The sequence below is a fragment of the Canis aureus genome, chromosome 21 (assembly GCF_053574225.1).
Source record: "Canis aureus isolate CA01 chromosome 21, VMU_Caureus_v.1.0, whole genome shotgun sequence".
NCBI classification, from domain to species: domain Eukaryota; kingdom Metazoa; phylum Chordata; class Mammalia; order Carnivora; family Canidae; genus Canis; species Canis aureus.
The window spans coordinates 35270750-35293009 of record NC_135631.1 but is presented as its reverse complement, the minus strand read 5'-3'; positions in this window follow the sequence as shown (position 1 = coordinate 35293009).

The following is a 22260-nucleotide window of genomic DNA, read 5'->3' as shown; positions in this document are numbered from 1 at the left end:
TTGTTAATCTTTGCAAAATGCTTGGCACAGTTCCTTATTGTTTTTAAGTTGATTGTAATACCCTGTCTCTAGATATTTTACTTATATGAGCCTAGACCCTTTTTCTTTTTCACTTAAATACAAAATACATTTTGCAGTTTTTATGTACACTAAAATTTTCAGAAATGTAACTTTCATATATAATAAAAAGTGTCTTTTTGTGTGTGTGTCAGAATTTTACCAGGGTTTACCATTTTACAAATCACACTACTAAAGAAATGCCATGCATGGTATTTGCCTGTCTACACAGCTAAATCGGTTGGTGGTCATAATGCTTGTATTTATGATGATTAGTTGTAAAAGTTCAAACGTGACAATTTCAATATGTCTTACAGTTGATCATTTATACTAACATTTTGAAATATCTCACTTTAATTTTCTTTCTTTTTATATGAAATTAGGATAATATTTTTCTGAAATTTTATATTTATGCCAAGGTATAATAAGCATACAACACTGTGCATATTTCTTAAGCATATAGTTTGATATATTATAGTACATGTACACATCTGTGTAATCAGCAGCTAAACTCATAGGGTATTACCAGCATCTCAGTCATATATCCTCTTAAGAGATAAACTCTTGTCTTAATTATTTTATTAATTTATTAAAGTATAGTTCACTCAAAGTGTTACATTAGTTTCAGGTGTACAACATTACGATTCCACAACTCTGTATATTATGCTATGCTCATCCCAAGTATAGCTACTATCTGTTACCATGGAGCACTATTACAATTATTACCAATTCATTAATATTGCCCAGTTTTGAACTTTACAGAAATGGATTTGTGGATTATTGAAAAACATTTGGACTATGTCCAGGGTTGGGCTACTATAAATGAAGTTGGTACAAGTATTCTTGTCTCTGTATAGAAGAAACTATATGTACGTTTTTATATTTTATATAAACCTAGGAGTACCATTGCCAGGTCATAAGATACATATGCTCAGGTTTTTAGATACATATGCTCAGGTATAGCCAAATAGCTTTCCAAAGTGTTTGTACTATATTATATTACTACGAGCAACATCTGAACATTCTAAGTATTCCAGATCCTCATCAAAATTTACCATCATTGTCCTAAGTTTTATATTTCCTCTTGTGTATAGAGCGGTACAATAACGACTTTTCATTTTTATTTTCTTGATGGCAATAAATGGAAAGCACATGTGTATATAATGGTTATTCATTTGGATATCCCTTTTTTCTGAAGTTTACATTTGAGTCTTTTGCTCAAAAGTGGGCTTAAATTTTTTCAATATTGATTTGTATGAGTAGCCATGTACTCTGGATATGAGTACTTTACTGAAGATTTTATATATATATATATATATATATATATATATATATATATATATCTCAATATGTATTGTGTTACATTCTACTTTATTGTGTTATGTTATTTTATATTATATGTTAAATATTCTTTCCAAGTCTCATTACACATTTCTACTCTCAGTGGTGTCTTTTGATGAACATATATTCTAAATTTTGATGAACTGGAATTTATCTGTAATTTATTTTATGGTTAATTCTTTATTTTACCCTTCTTAAGAATTGTTTACCTAATCAAGATCTTGAAGATAATCCATATTTTTATTTGCTTTAATTGTTTTAACAATAACATTGACCCAGAATACTATTGCAAGACCTAGTGAAGGTGTATTTGTAGGCATATGACTTCATCAGTATCATTCCATTTGACAAATGTTTATTGCATGTCTTCTTCTGCAAGATGTAGGAAGAATTAAAACAAATTTGCTCAGATTCTGTATCCTCTAGAAGCATATGATATACTATGGAAGAGAGAATAGATAATAGATGAATTTAAGATGTAATAATTTCTTAATTCAAATAATTTAATATTTGTATATAGAAAGAGGATAAATTAATGATGACTCTGAGATCAGAGAAAGCCTCAAAGTTGTGCTAATATTTGATTTGGAAATAGATGATAAATAATGGCAGTAACAGCATAAAAATACTTAAATATACTTAAAGCCAAGGAGCCATTGGGACACTTTAGGAAATGTGGATTAATAGGACAATAGAAAAATTAAGGTCAAAAGGTATTTGAACATTCACAAACCACATAAAAGACTCTGGTGCTTATTCTTTTGACAGTGGGTGTAAATGAAGTTTCTTATTTTGGGGAATGAAATGATTTGAGCTATGTTAAAAATGTAACCCAAGGAGAGAATGGAGTTATAAAAATTGAAGACACTGAAACAGGCTAATTGAATGACCTGGACCGTGATAGATGCAGTGGGAATGGAAAGCCAAGAGAGAAAGAACACCACAACCCACAATATTAGTTAAGTGAAAGTTGCATTTGACTGACCTCAGTGACCTTGGTAGATATGTAGGTTGAAGTAAGATTTTTAGAAACAGTATTTTTTGAGAGATGGGATATATGTTTTAAGTAAAAGAAGTTAATAAGATGATTTACTCCAGCAAAGTGGAGAAAAAGATATATTTTAAAATTAATTAGAAAACAAAGTCAGATGTAACGCATTGGAGGTCAGCATTATCTGTGATAATAACTATTATTCATTCATAAAGAAACTACTTTTTGGTGTCTATCACCTTATTTAGTCCTCATAAAATCACTATGTAAGGGAGATATTAGTATTTATATTAAATAGATAAGAAACTGGGTCTTACAGAAGTCATGTAACTTCTTTAACTTGGAACTGACTTGCAACCCGTTAGTAAGGGTTCAATTTCATTGTTCTCTTACTTTAAACACCATGCTCTTCCTACTGATAATTCACTTTGTATTCTGAAAGCATATTTGGCGATTGTTAAATGAATAATACTCACTGAATTGACATTTAAGTATGCGAATGAAAGTGGAAGAAGTAAATGGCACTTAAATAACCACCATAAGTCCACCCACCTTATTTTCCCTAATTAAGACTGCAGATCTGGGATCCCTGGGTGGCGCAGTGGTTTGGCGCCTGCCTTTGGCCCAGGGCGCGATCCTGGAGACCCGGGATCGAATCCCACGTCGGGCTCCCAGTGCATGGAGCCTGCTTCTCCCTCTGCCTGTGTCTCTGCCTCTCTCTCTCTCTCTCTCTCTGTGATTATCATAAATAAAGAAAAAAATATTAAAAAAAAAAAGACTGCAGATCTGTGGGAGACTATGCAAAAAGTTAGGAAGGCAGTTTCATTATGTGTATAATAACCCTATCTTTTACCTTAACTATGTTCTTAACTATGTTCTTTTAGTCTCCATGCAAGAGAACTACTGATTATATAAATATATAATCTCATTTTTTTTTAATTTTTTATTTAAATTCTAGTTAGTTAACATAGAGTGTAATATTATTTTCAGGAGTAGAATTTAGTGATTCATCTCTTACATAACAGTGCTCAACACAAGTGCCCTCCTTTTGCTCATCGCCCATTTAGCCCATCCTCCACCCACTTTCTTTCCATCAACCCTGTTCATTCTCTATAGTTGAGAGTATCTTATGGTTTGCTTCCCTCTCTTTTCCCCCTTCTTCCCCTATGTTCATCTGGTTTGTTTCTTAAATTCCACATGAGTGAAATCATATGTATTTGTGGTACTTGTCTTCCTCTGATTGACTTATTTCATTTAGCATATTACACTCCAGCTCCATACACATCTTTACAAATGGTAATATTACACTCTTTTGATGCCTGAATAATATTCCATTGTATATATACACCTCATCATCTTCTTTACCCATTCATCAGTCAAGGGACATTTGGGCTCTTTCCATAGTTAGGCTATTGTTGATAATGCTGGTAAAAACATTGAGGTGCATGTGTCCCTTTGAATCGGTATTTTTGTATCCTTTAGGTAAATACCTAGTAGTGCAATTGCTGGGTCACAGGGTAGCTCTATTTTTAACTTTTTGAGGAAACTCCATACTGTTTTCCAGAGTGACTGCACTAGATTGCATTCCCACCAACAATGTAAAAGGGCTCTCCATTCTCCACTCCTCACCAACATCTATTGTTTCCTATATTGTTTTTTAGCCATTCTGAAGTGTGAGGTAATATCTCATCATGATTTCAATTTGTATTTCCCTGATGATGAGTGATATAAAGCATCTTTTCATGTGTCTGTTAGCCATCTGCATGTCTTCTTTGGTGGAAAAAAAAAGTCTACTCATATCTTCTGCCCATTTCTTTCTTTTTTTTTTTTAAGATTTTATTTATTTATTCATGAGAGACACACACGGAGAGAGACAGAGACACAGGCAGAGATAGAAGCAGGCTCCATGAAGGGAGCCTGATGTGGGACTGGATCCCAAGACTCCAGGACCACACCCTCAGCTGAAGGCAGGCACTAAACTGCTGAGCCATCTAAGGATCCCCCTTCTGCCCATTTCTTAACTGAATTATTTGCTTTTTGGATGTTGAGTTTCAGAAGTTCTTTATCTATTTTGTATACTAACCCTTTATCAGGTATGTCTTTGCAAATACCTTCTCCCATTCTGTAAGCTACCTTTTAGTCTTGTTGATTATTTCCTTCCCTGTGCAGAAGCTTTTTATTTTAATGAAGTCTCAGTTGTTCATTTTTACTTTTGTTTCCTGTGCCTCCTGAGATGTGTCTAGTAAGAAATTGTTATGGCCAAAGTCGAAGAGGTGGGTACCTGTGTTCTTCTTGAGGATTTTGATGGATACCTGCCTCACATTTAGGTCTTTCATCCATTTTGAATTTATTGAATTTATTTTTGTGTTTAGTGTAAGGACATGGTCCAGTTTCATTTGCATGTGGCTGTCCAGTTTTCCCAACAACGTTTGTTGAAAAGACTGTCTTTTTCTCATTGGATATTCTTTCCTGCTTTGTAGCAGATTAGTTGACCATCTAGTTGTGGGACCATAACTATTAGATTATAAGAAAGAAAGCTTTCATTGGAAATCATTATCTCTGTGCCAGACTAAATTTTATAGTTCCTTCAGATTCAAATAACAAATATACACCAATCTCCTTCTGAGACCACCTGAACATCCCAATAGGGTTGACTCATTCATCATTATCTACGTTCTGGAAAATTAAAGGGATATCATTTCAGAACCTTATGTGAAATAAAATGAAATTTACTGTATATTAAGTCCAATTCTAAGCTTAGACCTCATATCTAATAATTATATTTTGGGATTGATTTTCTGATGATGCAGTCCTTTCCTTTATTATCTGGGCCTATAGTTCCCACACCAGAGCTCTAAAAGACTGGAATCACAGTACTTCAAGGCCACACTTTCTCCATAGTACATAATGACTCTTTTCCTCTGTTATCATATATGATTTATTTTGGGGCTATTATTACTTGTTCATCTGCAAAGATACCCAAGTATTACTATGTTCTGAGCAAGTCTGCTACTTGTCTAGACCCCTGCATATCACAGGTTCCATTTCTTTCATTTGTTTGTTTCAAGCTGCCTTCCAACATCATTGAGGACACAAAATATGTATGTTCTTTCTCCTTTAGTTTCCCATACTGCTATATACAATATTATACATTAGCATGTATTTTGTACAAAAAGGTTACTTTGGTTTGTATGATTTTGCATTGTAGAAAATGTATTATTTTGCCTGATTGTAGGGAAAAAAAATGACAGTTTCAATCATATTCTCACTCAAATCCTTTTAATGGGTTTCAGACTTCATGATCTTTTCTACCTGAAATGCCATTTTGCCAGAAAAGCACAAAAGAAGTATAATATGAGAGTAAATTTACTTAGGTTACTTAATAAAGAGTCACAAAAAAATTAAATATTTTTTTATCTGTAAAATGGGAGAAAAAATAGTTACTACTTCGTGGAGTTATTATGATAATTAAATGAGTTAGTATATCTTAAGGGCTTAGAACAGTGCCTGGAGATGCCAGGTGGCTCAAATGTTGAGCGTCTGCCTTTGACTTGAGGCATGATCCCGGAATCGTAGGATTGAGTTCCACATCGGGCTCCTTGTGTGGAGCCTCCTTCTTCCTCTGCCTGTGTCCCTGCCTCTCTTTCTCTCTGTCTGTCTTGAATAAATAAATAAAATCTTAAAAAAAAAAAAAAGAACAGTGCCTGTAGGTTTATAAAGTGTTTAATAAAGGTGAACTTCTTTAATTAATATTATTCAAATATTCTTTGAATTTATTCAGACTTGCACAGTACTGGGTATTTTGTAGATACATAATAAAAATTTCTTTGAGTTTTCTGTAAAAATAAAATTAGTTTGTGCTTTATATTGAATATTCTAATTCACTGTTTAAAAAGAACAAAGTCCTAATAAATGAAAAGTAATTTAGACTCATTTTCTTTTTTTATTACAATTGTGTGCATGCCAAAAGAAGTGTAAGAAATAATTTAATTTACATAAAAAGAGCTATTAGCATATTTATTATAACTATAATGTCTAGTATTTTCTCTAAATGTAAAAGAATTATTTTCTTGTCATCTAATACCAGGATTACAGTATCAACATATAAAGCATTATTATGCTAATAAATTCAACTATGGTTTATGGTACATGAGATGAAGTAATAGCAAATCTCTGACATTCTATTTTGTGAAATACCAATTTAATGTGCCTTTTACTTTACTTTAAATTTTATAGAACCAGACTTTTTATTATTCTCCACTTAGATGTTTTAAACAAAATAAAGTTTAAAAAATATATTTTTACCCTGTAAAATTATTTCCAGTGGTAAAAAAGTAAAAGCATACATACATCACAGCCTCATGAAAAATCGAGAAGAAACTAATGCATTTGTATTTCATATATCAGTATAAAAATGGAAATAAATGTAAGACAATCTCTTAAATTTTTTTTCCTTCAAGGAGAAAAACAGTTGATTTTAAAACATTTTTCTTGTTAGTTTATGTAGTCTAAAGTGTAAAATGGATGTATAGCAGTAATGATGGCATCTGGAAGACATTTTTAACAATAGATAAAGCCAAAAGTTAAAGGAATGCAACATGTGGATAAAATATAACTTTAGCTATGTGGTTAGGTATTTAAATGCCCTTGGGCAGTTGATGCCTTTCCTTTGATATGCAACTTTCAAATGCTAATGCTAACACTACACTGATATTTCCAAAATATTAACATGTTTTGATATCTATCATCTATTGTCATTATCTTCCAAGACTAACCAGACTGTATTATATGTGATGAGAGGAGTTCCTTCATTTGCTTTAAATTTTATTATTATCTTTGTGATTTAAATCTCTTGAATATCCATAAATTATATGGTATTAAAGAATTATGGGTAAATAATTCAGGAAATAGATTTATTCTTTGTTATGAAAGTTAAATGCAGGGTATCAGAGTAAATTCAAAACACTAGGTTATGAGGAATAAAATCCAGATATGCTGTCCAAATCTGCCTTTTGAATATGAGAAAGATTCTCAGACTGTCCCAGGGAGGTAGTAGGAAGGAAAAGAGACAGATGGCACTTAATATTAGGATTGAAATTTGTTCTATAATTTTGAAAACTTAAATATTTAGTCTTCTATCTCCTTTTGAGATTTTAAAGTCCCTCCATAATGTACTCATGTCACCTTTTAGCCTGTTAATTTTTCTCTTTCTGTAGATGTATGTATACATATGTATAATGTATGTATGTCTATGTGTGTATGTATATATCTACCTACTTACCTTCCCACTACCTACCCAGACTATGCACAAGAAATAGATTTAAATGGAATATAAAAATAACCAGAATTCAAATAATTAAAAGGGTAGTTCTATAATTCTGAGGGGAAAATACAATCCTCATTTTAAACTGCGACTCCCTAACTTAGTCAAGTCTAAGCAATTGCTTAATTCTGCACTTTACTTTCCCGATCTCAAGAAGGATCCTTCTCTTCTCTTGCATCTCTTCCCTTTGCTTTAATATCAGCAGATATACATGGACAATCTTGCAACTCTTCTTTCTTCCAGAGTTAGTATTATATTCATAGAGGCTGAGCTATCCCAGATAGTGCCTTCCAGGCAGCCTTACCCAACATATAGCTCAGTTCTTATTTTGTGGACTGTTAACTTTCTCATTCATATTTCTCACTGAAGAGGAAAGGTATTATTTCAAGCTCATGACTATATTCTAAGAGCAGAATTTCTCACTTCCCTGTCATGCTCTTGCAAATGTGGAGACTGATCTTTTGACTGGATCTGGTCAAAGATAAGACTAATTTATTTTTTGTCTTTTTTCAGTGTTTTGATGTGGCTTCCAACAATGTTCCTCTTTTTTCATCCCTAGGGTAATGAAAACTGGCTTGGTGTAAGATTTTATGTGTAAATGAATGTGTGTATGTATATGTTTACTACAGACAACACTAATACAGGGAAAATACAAAAAGAAACCCACCAAGTTTCATAAAAATTAGATAAAAATAAGGCCCATTGTATTTGAACTATAGTTTTATGTTTTAATTTTTAAAGATGCTAATTATCCAGTTTTTAAAATTTCTGCAAATCGGCAATACTCCATCAATAAAGTGGACATCTAGAAATAATAAAAATCATTAGGTTATCAATATCATTTTTCCAAGGTTACATAAAAATATAGTCCATCATATTTTGAGTAATATTTTATATATTTAATTACTAATTGTAAAATATTAGTCTAATTCATTTATCTGCAAATTAGAGACCACACTCTAGAAAAGGGGAAAACATCTATCATCTCACAGGCAATAACAATCACTTCAGCAACATTCTAGAATTAGCAATCAGTGCTGAGCTATGCTCAACTTGACTGAATGCCTTAAAACCATATATTATCATATTATCTACATTTATTTGTTCATGCTAATAGCTCATGTACCTAATTTTGTTTTTGTTTTTTTCTCAGCCTCCTAAGTTTGTTCATCTAATTTTGTGTTTTCACAAGTTAGAATATAGGAGACGGGAAACAACTTATAAGTGAGGAATAATATAGGAGAACTTATTGCATGAAGCTTTAATAGGCCATATATGTTCTTTGTAAAGATAAATTAAAATCATATGTACTTCATTCAACTCCCTATCCTGCCATCAGGAAGTGATAAGGATTGTCTTTCTGAAATATTTGTATTGCTTAGACAACTAATAGAGTCCCCTGAAAATTTGGAACCATTAGCCACTTTTCACCAAGGATTTCAGTCAGAATCAGCAGCACCTACATGATCCCCAAATTTTTAAGCCAAAAATTCAGATGAAATCACTTCCACTCTGATAATTTGCCAGAAACTTGGCAAAAGAAAAAGCAGTTCTCTGAATAACCAATCTTTATTTTTTAAAGATTTATTTATTTATTTATTTATTTATTTATTTATTTATTTATTTGAGACACACAGAGAGAGAGAGAGAGAGAGGCAGAAACACAGGCAGAGGGAGAAGCAAGTTCCTGTGGGGAGCCTGATTCAGGACTGGATCGCAGGACCCAGGGTCACACCCTGAGCCAAAGGCAGGTGCTCAACCACTGAAGTACCCAAGAATCCCTGAATAACCAATCTTTAATCCAGGCCTCAAAATTTCCACAGATACAGTTTTGTGTTTAAAAATAAATTTTAAAAGAATTAAAAATATATAATTAAAGTATGAGACCATATAATTGAAATAAATAAATACAAACCTTTGAAATGAAAAAAGGTATATAATGTCATAATTGGCATAAGAATAAAAATACAACACTTATAATTAGGAAAGGACTAGACAAAACTGAAGAGACAGCGAACTGGAACATAACTGTGAAGGAGTTACTCAGAAAGAAATATATAAAGAGGAAGAGGATATTAGCTTTCTGTTGCTGAATAACAAATTCATGGCTGAAAACCACACCTATTTATTAGCTCACATACTGTATGTCAGGTCCAGTTAGGGCATAACTATGTTCTCTGCTTAGGTCTCAGCAGGCTGAAATCATGATGTTGGCTAGCTGTGCTCTAATTTGGAATTTGAAGTCTTCTTCAAATCTCATTTAGGTTGCTAGCAGAAATAAGAATTGAAATATCCATTTTCTGGCTGATTCCCATCCTAGATTTCTCTCAGGTGTTAAGGTTCCCTTACCTCATACACCATGCCATCCTCCGATTTTAAATCCAGTAACAACAAATAAATAAATAAATAAATAAATAAATCCAGTAACAAATGATCTCCCTTGTGCCCAATATTTGCAAAGCATTATATTTCTTATTAAGAAAGAACCCATTCCCTTCTAATGACTTATTTTATTTGGTCAGTTTTACCAAATTTAATCTCCCTTTCTGAAGTCCACTTGCCATGTAGTATAGCCTAAGCCTAGCAGCGATTATTCCATGGAATTATACAGGATGTGTGTAATTCTTGGGTACAGAGATATTGATGCTGCCATAGAATTCTATCTACCACACAAAAGAGGGAAACATTAGGTTATATGAAGAATAAAGTGAAAATTTTTAATATCTAATCAGTGTTCCAAAATGTAAAGAGATTAAATGGTGGAGAGACAGTATTTAAAAAGATATTGGTTGATAAATTTCGAGAATCAATAAAGGACAGCAGTATTCTAATATAAGAAGTCAAATAATGCTCAAGCTTAATAATCACACACACATAACACAAACAAGCACAGAGAAAGCATAGGGTTAGTGCCAAATCTTAAAGGAAAAGAGAATATGTTTTTATATTTTATTCTTGGAAAATATAATGCCTTTTTTTCTTTTTTTATTTTATTTTATTTTATTTTATTTTATTTTATTTTATTTTATTTTATTTTATTATTTTTTTTATTTATTTATGATTGTCACAGAGAGAGAGAGAGAGAGAGGCAGAGACACAGGCAGAGGGAGAAGCAGGCTCCATGCACCGGGAGCCTGACGTGGGATTCGATCCCTGGTCTCCAGGATCGCGCCCTGGGCCAAAGGCAGGCGCTAAACTGCTGCGCCACCCAGGGATCCCAATGCCTTTTTTTTCTTTAAAGATTTAATTTGTTTATTCTTGAGAGACACAGAGAGAGAGCAGCAGGGACACAGGCAGAGGGAGAAGCAGGCTGCTCGCAAGGAGCCCAAAGTGGGACTCAATCCTGGATCCCTGGATCACACATATATTTCAAGTAAAAAATAAAACATAAAAGAATTGCCACTAAATGACCATCAATAACAGAAATTCTAAAAGCTATAATTAAAAAAAAAGTTTAGGAGGAGATATGAAATATAAAGCTGAGCAGATAATGGGCATGGAAACCAGTAAACATTGGGACATAAAGATTTTTTGTTCAAAACAATTTTTTGTTTAAAACAATTTTAGGGGGCAGCCCAGGTGGCTCAGCAGTTTAGCACTGCCTTCAGCCCAGGGCCTGATCCTGGAGACCCAGGATCGAGTCCCTCGTCAGGCTCCTTGCATGGAGCCTGCTTCTCCCTCTGCCTGTTTCTCTGCCTCTCTCTGTGTGTATCTCATGAATAAATAAATAAAATCTAACAAAACAACAACAACAACAATTTTAGGGTTGCCTGGATAGCTCAGTCAGTTAAGTGTCTGACTTTTGATTTCAGCTCAGGTCATGATCTCAGTGGTGAGATTGAGCCTGATGTTAGGCTCTCTGTGGAGCAGGGAGTTTACTTGACATTCTCTCCCTCTCCCTCTACCCCTCCCCTTGGTCATGTGTTCTCTCTCTCTCTAATAAATAAATAAATGTTTTTAAAAATAATATAACAATTTAAAAAGTCTTAGGATTAAAATGCAGAAGAGAAAAATATAATGTAATTTGGGATGGGATAAACATAGCTTAAAGTCTTCAACATTCTTATATTGATGTGATAAAGGGTAAAGTTAGTAAATTTTAAATATTAGTGAGTGAAGTATGCATATTCAATCTTCTAAGATAACCAAGAAAATAATAGAAAGTATAAGTTTTAAAGTTCTATTTGTCAACTAATCCAGGCTCCAAATATATAAATAAAAAACTGACAGGACTATAAAGACTACTATGTAAAAGTATCTTTTTGGTAGATTTTAACATCTCTAATAATGAATAGATGAAGATTTTTTTTAAAAAATCAGTAAAGGGATCCCTGGGTGGCGCAGCGGTTTAGCGCCTGCCTTTGGCCAGGGCGCGATCCTGGAGACCCGGGATCAAATCCCACATCGGGCTTCCGGTGCATGGAGCCTGCTTCTCCCTCTGCCTGTGTCTCTGCCTCTCTCTCTCTCTCTCTCTCTCTCTGTGACTATCATTAAAAAAAAAAAAAATCAGTAAAAATATAGCATATGGAAACATTGGCGAGGTTTGAACTAATGTATATATATGGAGCAGTCCTTTTTTAAAATCCATGTCTATATGAAATTGTTCATATAAGCTAGGTAAACAGAGTGATAAAATTAGCCAGCACAATATCATGGTACATAACTTATGAGGTGATTATATTTTACCCTACCGGATGAGATCAGTTATGCCCTACCATAGAGCAGTCACAATCTGTGACACGTCTGAGATTTTCACCCTACCTTAAAAATAACAATTCAGCTAGTTGCAGTTTTAAGTATTAGCAGACACAAGACTCGTGGGTCAGAGACAAAGTGCAGTTTATTATTCAAAGCAACAGCAGAAAGCAAGGTATTAGCATTTGTTTGCACCGGTTCCTTTAGTGTCAATTCCACAAGGCAAAGCAAGGATGATCAGACGATAGCTACACATACAGGGAGTTCTGTAACAGAAGAGGAATCTTAAGTTTATAAAACTCAATCCTTGTAGGTCCAAAGGGAGTCACTGCCTCTGTCTTCCAAGGATTTCTCCATAAAAATATGTATGAGCAGGTTGTCTGAAATAAAGGGAAATAGTGTTTCATTCGGAAAATTTGAAGGAAAGTGAGAGATTCCCTAGAGACTTGCTTCCACGAATCCTCTCCGAGTTTCTATGCCATCCTCTTACTTTCTGGAGAATTTCTCATGAACATGCCCTGCAAACAGCACCATTCTCTCCATTTTACCTCACAGCAGACAAGATAGGCTTGATGGCCCTAGGTATAATAGTCACCAACTTTCAGATAACCACCTCCAAGACACAGAAACACAGCTAGTGCAAGACTTTCCTGCAAAGGAAGCAGTAGGTGAAGCTCTCAGAGCAGTGTGCCCATGCAGGCCAGGCCCAGGTTTCCTGAGGGGAAAGGCAGTTCTGGGACCCCTTCTTGCCCCTACATGTCCAGAGGCTTAGTGGCCTACACTTTCCTGGCCTTAATGCATCATTGTTACCCTGTATCTTTAGTCCAGGTATGTCCCATCCTGGGCTGCCATCTTCCCAATAACTGTCTCAAGAACTCTGCAGTAGAACTCATCATCCTGCCTGAATCACTTTTTACTTTCTGAGAAAGTCCTGCTGGTTTAACCTCAGAGCACCCATAATCTGACTTCTTATCACTGCTATAGTCAATATCTTCCTTGAACTGCCACTCTTTTGCCCTCGGAGTGGGTTAAGGCACTGCCTGTCTCTGCCTCTACCTCCGCCAATGATCTCTCTTCCCTCACAGAAAGAAAAAAATAATATTTGTTTCTTAATTTATTATATTGGCCATAGTAATTAATCCAATCTACAAAAGAGACTGGGACAAAATCTGTTTAATCTGTCTCATACAGCATTAAACTAAAGTTTCCACCAACATGACTGACAGGCAGTAGGATGGGACCAACTTGCAATATGGACCTCAATCATGAGAGTCATTGACACAATCACTCAACAAATGTCATAAATCCTCAAAGGTCTATCTTAGAAAACTCAATGTCTCCCTGTTTAATTTTCTGTACTGATCTTTCCACTCGACCACAGGCCTTAATCCAGATATACCAGGATATGTTAATTATTACAAAAATATCACTTTGACCCACAAAGATGTCTAGTCAATTTGATCATCAAAAACAACGCTGGACCATGAGTTGAGGCTGACCTGAATGTCTTCCATCTCTGAGTGGCTATCATTGATCATATCACTCAAAATGAGGGACAAATTTTATACCACATAGTCTAATTAGGTAATTCTCATGATAGGGATAACTTTTGTGCTGTTGTATATATAAATATAGTAACAAGTAAGCTATCACAACAGCAAATTCCTCCCAGTAACCAAGAATAGTTTCAGTCATAAGAGGGCTACCGACAGCATTGCTTTAAAGACTTTTGGTTTCATCCCTATGTTCCAATCACTGTGTTCTCAGGAGGGAGACCAGATAATGGCTATTTTTAAAAGGCTGTTCAACTTGTATACTATAGAACTCTCAGTTCAGATCAAATTATCAAATCCAGATATTGGAGTGAGGGGGAAAACAATAAAAACAAACAAACAAGATAATTTCACTTAAAAATGTCCTTGATAAAAGAGAAAAAGAATTAATCTCATTAAATCTTTACCCTTAATTATATCTTCTTAGTATTTTGTGTAATGAAATTGAAAACACAAATTATTTCTGCTCTATTTTGAATGCTACCTTGTAATCATATGTATGATTGGTTTATGAGCTCAAGTAGATTTTTTAAATGAAAGATCATTATTTTCTCAAAAAATGAGTGACATATCCATGATTGCTTAGACTTGGGTATTTGGCATGTATCTTATTGCAAATAAATAATATGAGCCTGCTATTTCAAGGGAAACAATTGGCAGTGATTATTGTCCATGATAAAATTTGAGCTTCTAAGCAAAAATGAACATTTTAGGAAAATTGTACTGTCATTATGAGCTTGAGAGCTTCACAATACTTAAAGACTTATCTGATGAAATTGGGGGAGATATTAAATACTATTTTTTTTGTTCTGTTGTATAAAGAAATGTGTCAACATTCTTTTTTGAAGATTTGCAAAACTCAGTGAATTATATTTTCCACTGATAAATGAATCAAGTTTTTCTTTTTTGTGTGTGTGCCAAATACACTCATTCTATTCTCAAGAAAAGAAGACATAAGCCTCATTTAATCATAGGATGACTACCCTAGATTAAAGTCTAGGATCCTTGGATAATTGCAGCAGTCTCCACCTGCGGGGTAATGCCTAGTAAGCTCAAAATCAGGCCCACATACAGTTCTTCTTGAGTCAGAGAACCTTAAATTGAAGTTGTGCTGCCCTCAACATACCTAATATATGACGGTGGGAGAAGGAAAGGAAAATTCAACAAATATTCCTATTGGGCATGAGGAAAGATCAGAGAAATACAGCAGAAACTGGGCTTTGAAAATTCTGAAATCTTTTTGGATGGTTATGTAAGGACTTGCCACTCTGGGAATGGAGAATATTCCTTGTTAAAACTTTGGTTCTTCCCTCTGGAAGTAGCTTCCTTGTTTATCATTCTTTTTCAGAGATTCTTTCTTTTTTACTGCATATTTAGCATGTGTGAAGTGACTGTGCAGTGACATATGCTCCTTGCAGGCTGACCAGCTTTCATAGCCTGTTTTCTGCTCTCAGAAGGTTGACCTAGTGGCTAATTCAAAGCATAATTTCTTAAGGTCTCAGCTGATGGTTCTGTTGGCAATATAATTTTCTGAAAATTTAGTAAATTTGTTTATTCAGTTCTCAATCACATACTTATTACTCTTGTCATAATTTAATTCTCTAATCTGCTATATTGTTTTGCTCATTCCTTCAGATCCTTTATCTTTCTATTTAAGATTTTACCTATCAGATTTTGAGAAGAGCACACTTCTTGTTTTCACAGACTGCCCCCACCTCCGTCATTTCATCCTAGGTGGGTAGTAGGATAGTAGGTGCCACATGAATCCATTTAGGTTTCAACAGTGAGTTTGGTTCTTTAGACAGTTGAGGAAATTGAGAGGTTGAGTAATATGTCCAAGGTCACAGAGGGGATAGGTGACAGAACTGACATCGAACCAGTGCAGTGCCTATAGACACTAGACGGTCAAACATCATCCTCCACTGATTTCTTTTTGATGGTGATCATGTACTTTTCATAAAGCAGAACAGATGTGAGCTCTGGGGATGTCTTTCTACTGGGTACAGCTAAGTACCGCAATCTATCAAGAAAGCTACTCAAAAGATTTTACTTGGATCATTGTGTTGTGAATTATTTTAGATACGTTCCTTCTGGAATGTAACTACTATTTGTCTTTCTTAATTTCTTCAGCTCTGACTGACGGAAACCAATTTCTAAAATGTTAACCCTTTGCACTCCAGGGTTCTAAGCTTCAGTTCAGACAGGAGAATGATTTCCTTTGACCAAATTGCCATTGAGTTCAGAGAATTTGCTGCTTGGCCAAGAAAAAACCAGAGATTGTGGATGTATTTACAAGGTGTTTTGAAGATCTGCTGAAGTAACCTTATATTTGAGGAGATCGCAAAATCTGCAAGTTACCTTTACTATGTGAACATTCAAAACTATGTTTCTGCTTTCTTACTCATGCATAAATGAATCCAATATAACAGAAGAAATTAATTTGAGGAAATTTATTGAAAAAAACTTAAAATCTGTGTACTATGTAATGCGAAAGCTTATTTTTAACATTCACTACTATCCTTCCCTTGGGATGACTCATTCATACCAGTTTCCAGACCATCCTTGATGCTTATTTAATTCTCTAGCAAAGAAGCTATATATACTTCCAAATGTTTCTTCTCCTTAGAAAAATGCACTGACCCTACTTCTTTGTTCTCTTTTGAAAAAAATTATGATTAATTTATCCATACTAACTGGGTGAAGAAAGGATACTAATGGCTTCGTATGTGTTCCCTCCCAAGTGACTTAATTGCATTTTAACAGAGTTCTAATTTTCTGGGGTTTCTAATGTCACAATCCAAGTTATTGAGATAAAGCAATAGTAATTTCAGACAATCTTCAGATTAATAGGATAAATGACTTTAGAAAATTATTTTTTTAAGATTTTATTTATTTATTCATGCTAGACAGAGAGAGAGAGAGAGAGAGGCAGAGACACAGGCAGAGGGAGAAGCAGGCTCCATGCAGGGAGCCCGAAGCAGGACTCCTTCCCAGTACTCCAGGATCACGTGCTAAACTGCTAAAGGTGCTAAACTGCTGAGCCACCCAGGGATCCTCGACTTTAGAAAATTAGACTGAATACTATCCAAATTATCTGATGAAGGGAGACTGCACATTTATGGTCATGATTAGGTTTAATTAATAGATCTCCTAGAAAGTATATTCAGTGTATATAATAATATGCACCACTCTTTAAACAACCAGATGGAACCATATGTATTAGTATATGAAAGGTTCAAAGAAATTTAAAGTTATTAATTTGTGATTTATTTTGTCTTTTCTTCAGCTATAAATAAGGATATACAACAAACATCGAACGATTAGCATTTGCTTTCTACCCTTTTCAAGACTACATGTGGAATACTTCTAATGTGCAATAAGGAGGTATGTAGAATTAAAAAAAGGCTTTTGGGGTACCTGTGTGTGAGTTTAGGAAAGACAGAGAGACAGCAGAGATAGGTTGTATTTTTTTTTTAAGATTTTATTTATTTATTCATGAGACACAGAGAGAGAGGCAGAGACACAGGCAGAGGGAGAAGCAGGCTCCATGCAGGGAGCCCAATGTGGGACTCAATCTAGGGTCTCCAGGATCATGTCCTGGTCTAAGGCAGCGCTAACCCCCTGAGCCACTGGGGCTGCCCTAGGTTGTATGTTTAAAGGGATAATCCTGAACAGGTGACTTAATGTTTTCTACAAGTTTTACAGTAGAAGATGCTATTTTCTGTGTAAGACCAACTGTTCAGAGAGCTCATTATTTTCTTTCTTTCTCCATTAAGTGTTATTGAAATGGAAATTGTTGCAGTGAGATTGACTAATGATGACAATTCTGGTCAAAAGTGACCTTTGCTCACTTGATTCATGAAATCTTAGCAAGGCTTTACCATCATTAATAGAAGTATATTCAGACAAATTCTCTAAAATTGAATCCCAAAGCTTTATTTTATTGAAATATAATAACTGATTTCCTATATCTTGATTTGATGCTGAGAGAGTAAGAAATAGTGGGGGATGGAGGGAGGGAGAAACATTTTTTAAAAAGGTGAAAAAGAAAAAATACATATATAGTTTTTATATCTTAAATTGCAAGTTAAAATCAAAAGCATTTACTTTTGAAATATTTATTTTGAGAATTAATTCCTGTAACAAAAATTAAGCCTTTCGTATATTCTAAGAACAAAATACACAGTTAAAATGAATTTATACTTAGTATGTAGTGTGACAAACTGGTTTGCCCAAGACTGTCCTTCTTCTTCTTTTTTTTTTTTTTTTCTTCTTTTTTTTTTTAAGATTTTTTATTTATTTATTAATGAGAGACAGAGAGAGAGAGAGAGAGAGAGAGAGGCAGAGACACAGGCAGAGGGAGAAGCAGGCTCCATGCAGGGAGCCTGATGTGGAACTGGATCCCGGGTCTCCAGGATCAGCCCTGGGCAGAAGGTGGCACTAATCCGCTGAGCCACCCGGGGCTGCCCTGTCCTTCTTTTAAAACTGAAAAATGCACACACATCCTGGGAAACTGTTTAATGAGAGGGGTAAACCCGAGCTACGACTATTTGCACAACTGTCTCTTATTGTCAGAACAAAATTATAGAAAGACAGTAACTTTAAATAATCTGCTTTATACCATTATAACTTTTCAGTTATCCAGAACTAGCAGCTCATTGGGTAATTTGACTTATAGATGTGTTTGCTTGGTGTTATTATTTTTTACTACATTACAAATTGCCTCAATACTTACTGTCTTAAAATAACACAAATTTATTATCTCAGTTTCTATGTTCAGAAATCGGGGCATAACTTCTGATTTTCCATATAAAGTAAGGTGTCCATTCTTTTGAGTATATTGGGTTGTATTGATGTAAAAAAGCAGATATGTACATCTACACTCTGGAAAAGGAGACATGGTGCTTGAACCATGGACAGTATAGAAAGAGAAAACAAATTAACTGCAAATTCAAGACAGTTATTTGACAGTTGCTTAAACATGTTTAAGCCCTTTATTAAGTTCCTCTAAATCTCTTTGGTTTGTTAAGAGTATTATAAGAACTTCACATTTATTTCTCTAAGGAGCAATGAACAAGTTTTCTAAGTTCTCCCATTTAGGACTTGTAATTCTGAGTATGCCTATTTGCACCAATTTCAGCATTTGTATTCTTGTTTGGGAAGCCATATCGACTTTATTTTTTTTAATATATTTATTTATTTATTCATGATCGACAGAGAGGGAGGGAGAGAGAGAGAGAGGCAGAGACACAGGCAGAGGGAGAAGCAGGCTCCATGCACCGGAGCCCGACGTGGGATTCGATCCCGGGTCTCCAGGATTGCGCCCTGGGCCAAAGGCAGGCGCTAAACCGCTGCACCACCCTGGGATCCCTCGACTTTAATCTTAAAACTCAGATGTACATGTGTGGTGATTTTCAGAAAAGACACCCTGAATATTTAGTTATGGGTGTGGTAACTTTCATGTTTGCACATTTGGAATTTCCCATGTGTTGAAACCTTTATTTTACTTCTAGTTTTGGACAATGATCGTATCTTCTGAATAGTCTTAATCAGGATGATGTGTTGAGGAGGAGAGAGGGGCACTCCCCTAAAGTTATGTGCCACGAGGAAATTTCAACACTTTCACAATCTAACTTATTTCAAATAAACAAAAAATGGAATTGGTTCATGCAAAATAAATCCCTGCTGTGCTATGCTATGTTTTCATGACTAATTTTTTTTCACTAACCAGTTTCACAGCTTATGACCTTAAAACAGCAGGCATTCTTTATAAAAACATGGGCTTACTGTTAAGGTTGTGCTTTTTCTCATCCACAAACTCCCCAGTGACTTGTTAACTGTCCAAACATAAACATCTTCAAACGACTTATGGAAAATACCATTAAGGTTTTTTTTGGGGGGGAACCATTAAAGGAACTGTTCTATTATAAATTGAAAAATGAAAATAATAGTAAGAATAAGTTGTTACCCTGAGAATTGATTTGATACACTTAATTTTCCTTCACAGAAATAATAGTTCTGGTAGGAACATTGAGGTATTATCTAATCATTTTCTCATGACTGAGCAAAATAGCAAACCATCTTAGCTGAGGTGTATAAATGTCTTACCTGAGGCTAACAGGCATTTGAAATAGGTACTTTAACATGATACTTGCTCTTTCCTTTATCTATTTTATGACTACCTAATAAATAGATTCCAGATCTTTGTGTCAGAAATACTTGTTTAAAATTTTCTCCATTTTCTGTTAGCCCCACTAGATATTGTCTTAAATTTGTTTGATCTTAAAGGAAAAAACATTTCTTTGTTTCAAGTGAAATCTACTTATATGATGACAATGAGTTTCCCATCAAATATAGGAATCTTCCTTGTTGAGCTTCTTTCATTGGATAAGTAGACCAGTAACAGAACAGAAGGTCTTTTTAAGTTTCAAATAAATCTTTTGTCATTTGTAATTTATTTTCTTTTTTTTAAGATTTTATTTATTTATTCATGAGAGACACAGAGAGAGAGAAAGGCAGAGACACAGGCAGAGGGAGAAGCAGGCTCCATGCAGGGAGCCCCATGCGAGACTCGATCCTGGGACTCCAGGATCACACCCTGGGCCAAAGGCAGGTGCTAAACCACTGAGCCACCCAGGGATCCCCTGTAATTTATCTTCTTTCCCTAAAATTCTCCCTTACTCAAACACATCTTTCTATTCTCATGGGCTGAGATTTTCCTTCGGAGTGTCCAGATTGTGTAAGTAGGAAGGAAAATTATACTGTCTGAATAAGTAATGAACACTGGCAGAGGGGTCCAGGATGATAGTGTAGGAAGATTCTGAATTTTTCTCTTCCCATGGACACACCAAATCTATTGCTACATATAGATCATTTCCCTCTGAAAAAGATCTGAGAGCTAGATGAACCACTCTTCACAACAAAGGATAAAAGAAATAGATAGGAAAAGCAGAGACACAGTCTTGTAAAACAGAACAAAACAAATCAAAAACACCCCTGCTACTGCACCTAATAAGGAGGAATCTCACCAGATAGGTACTTCTTCCAGGGAATCATGGAAGTGGGTGCCCCCAATTAGGCACCTTGGCATCTGAGATCTACACTGAGAGATAAGCCTCCAGAATATATGCTTGGAAAATTAAAGGGGCTTATATCTAGGGGTTCCCAAAGTACTATAGGAAACTGAGGTTCCCTTCTCAGGGGGCTTACATGTGCTCTTGCTAACCCTGAGACCCAGAAAAGAAAGTTTTAGGATCGCTTAAACTATACATAAAAGAGATTCATTTGCTTATCTAGGGGCACTGGCTGGAGGGGTGGAGGAAAATTAAGATATTCCCACGAGACACAGAGATATGCCATTGTTGTATTCTCCACATAGCTTGCTGGCATAGGCACATGAGCTTGGATGTAGCACACTCCTACTGCCTTGCTAGGAAGAGTGGTGATGAATGTTCATGGCATTTGCTGAAGCCAGAAAATGGATGCTTGCAATGCTCCCCTGCTCCCTGGTTGGGGTTGATGAGCAAATAGATATGGAATTTTTCTGTTTCCTAGCTAAAGTCTGTAAGCACCTATGATTATGACATTCCCCCACACCCTGGCTGGGAATAGCAAGCAGAACCATTCATGGCATCCTCCTGTTCCCAGCCTAAAACTGTCATGCATGCACAGACAAAGTACTTTCCCACTACATTGTTGAAACCCTTGAGCAGACTCAAGACATTTTTTCCCAGTCTTGCTGAAGCTGATGAGCACACCTTGCTCCCTACATTGTCTGGCTGCCTTGTTAAAGACAGGTACATGCAATCCACACAGGAAATATTCTGATAACCTGGATCTAGTAGCCAAGGGGATAATGTTGCCAAGCTCCATGGGGCTATAACAATAGGAAAGAGTTATTGGCAGGCCACCACCTCCAGGGCACCACATGGACAGAAGATTGAAATATATCTCAGCCTTCCTGTGAAAAAGGCTTACTTACTAAGCTTGGAGCTACAGCCAGGAGAACAGGCTTCATTTACATCTCCCACACCTAGAGACTAATGAGGCTCTCCCAGGGAAAATACACAGAGAAATATCCTTGTCCACCTCCTTTGACCTTGCTACAGCTTGAAGAGACTTCTTAGAAAGGAACTTATGTACTTATCTGGAACTGTCACCAGTTTTTGGAACTGTCACCCAAGGGACACCTTAATATCTCCTAACCCAGAGGCCAACAGGGATTATAATTGTGGTCCATAAAACTGTATATATTTGCATACTTTAAAAGCTGCTGCCTCAGGGTCCAGGTTCTAGTCTAC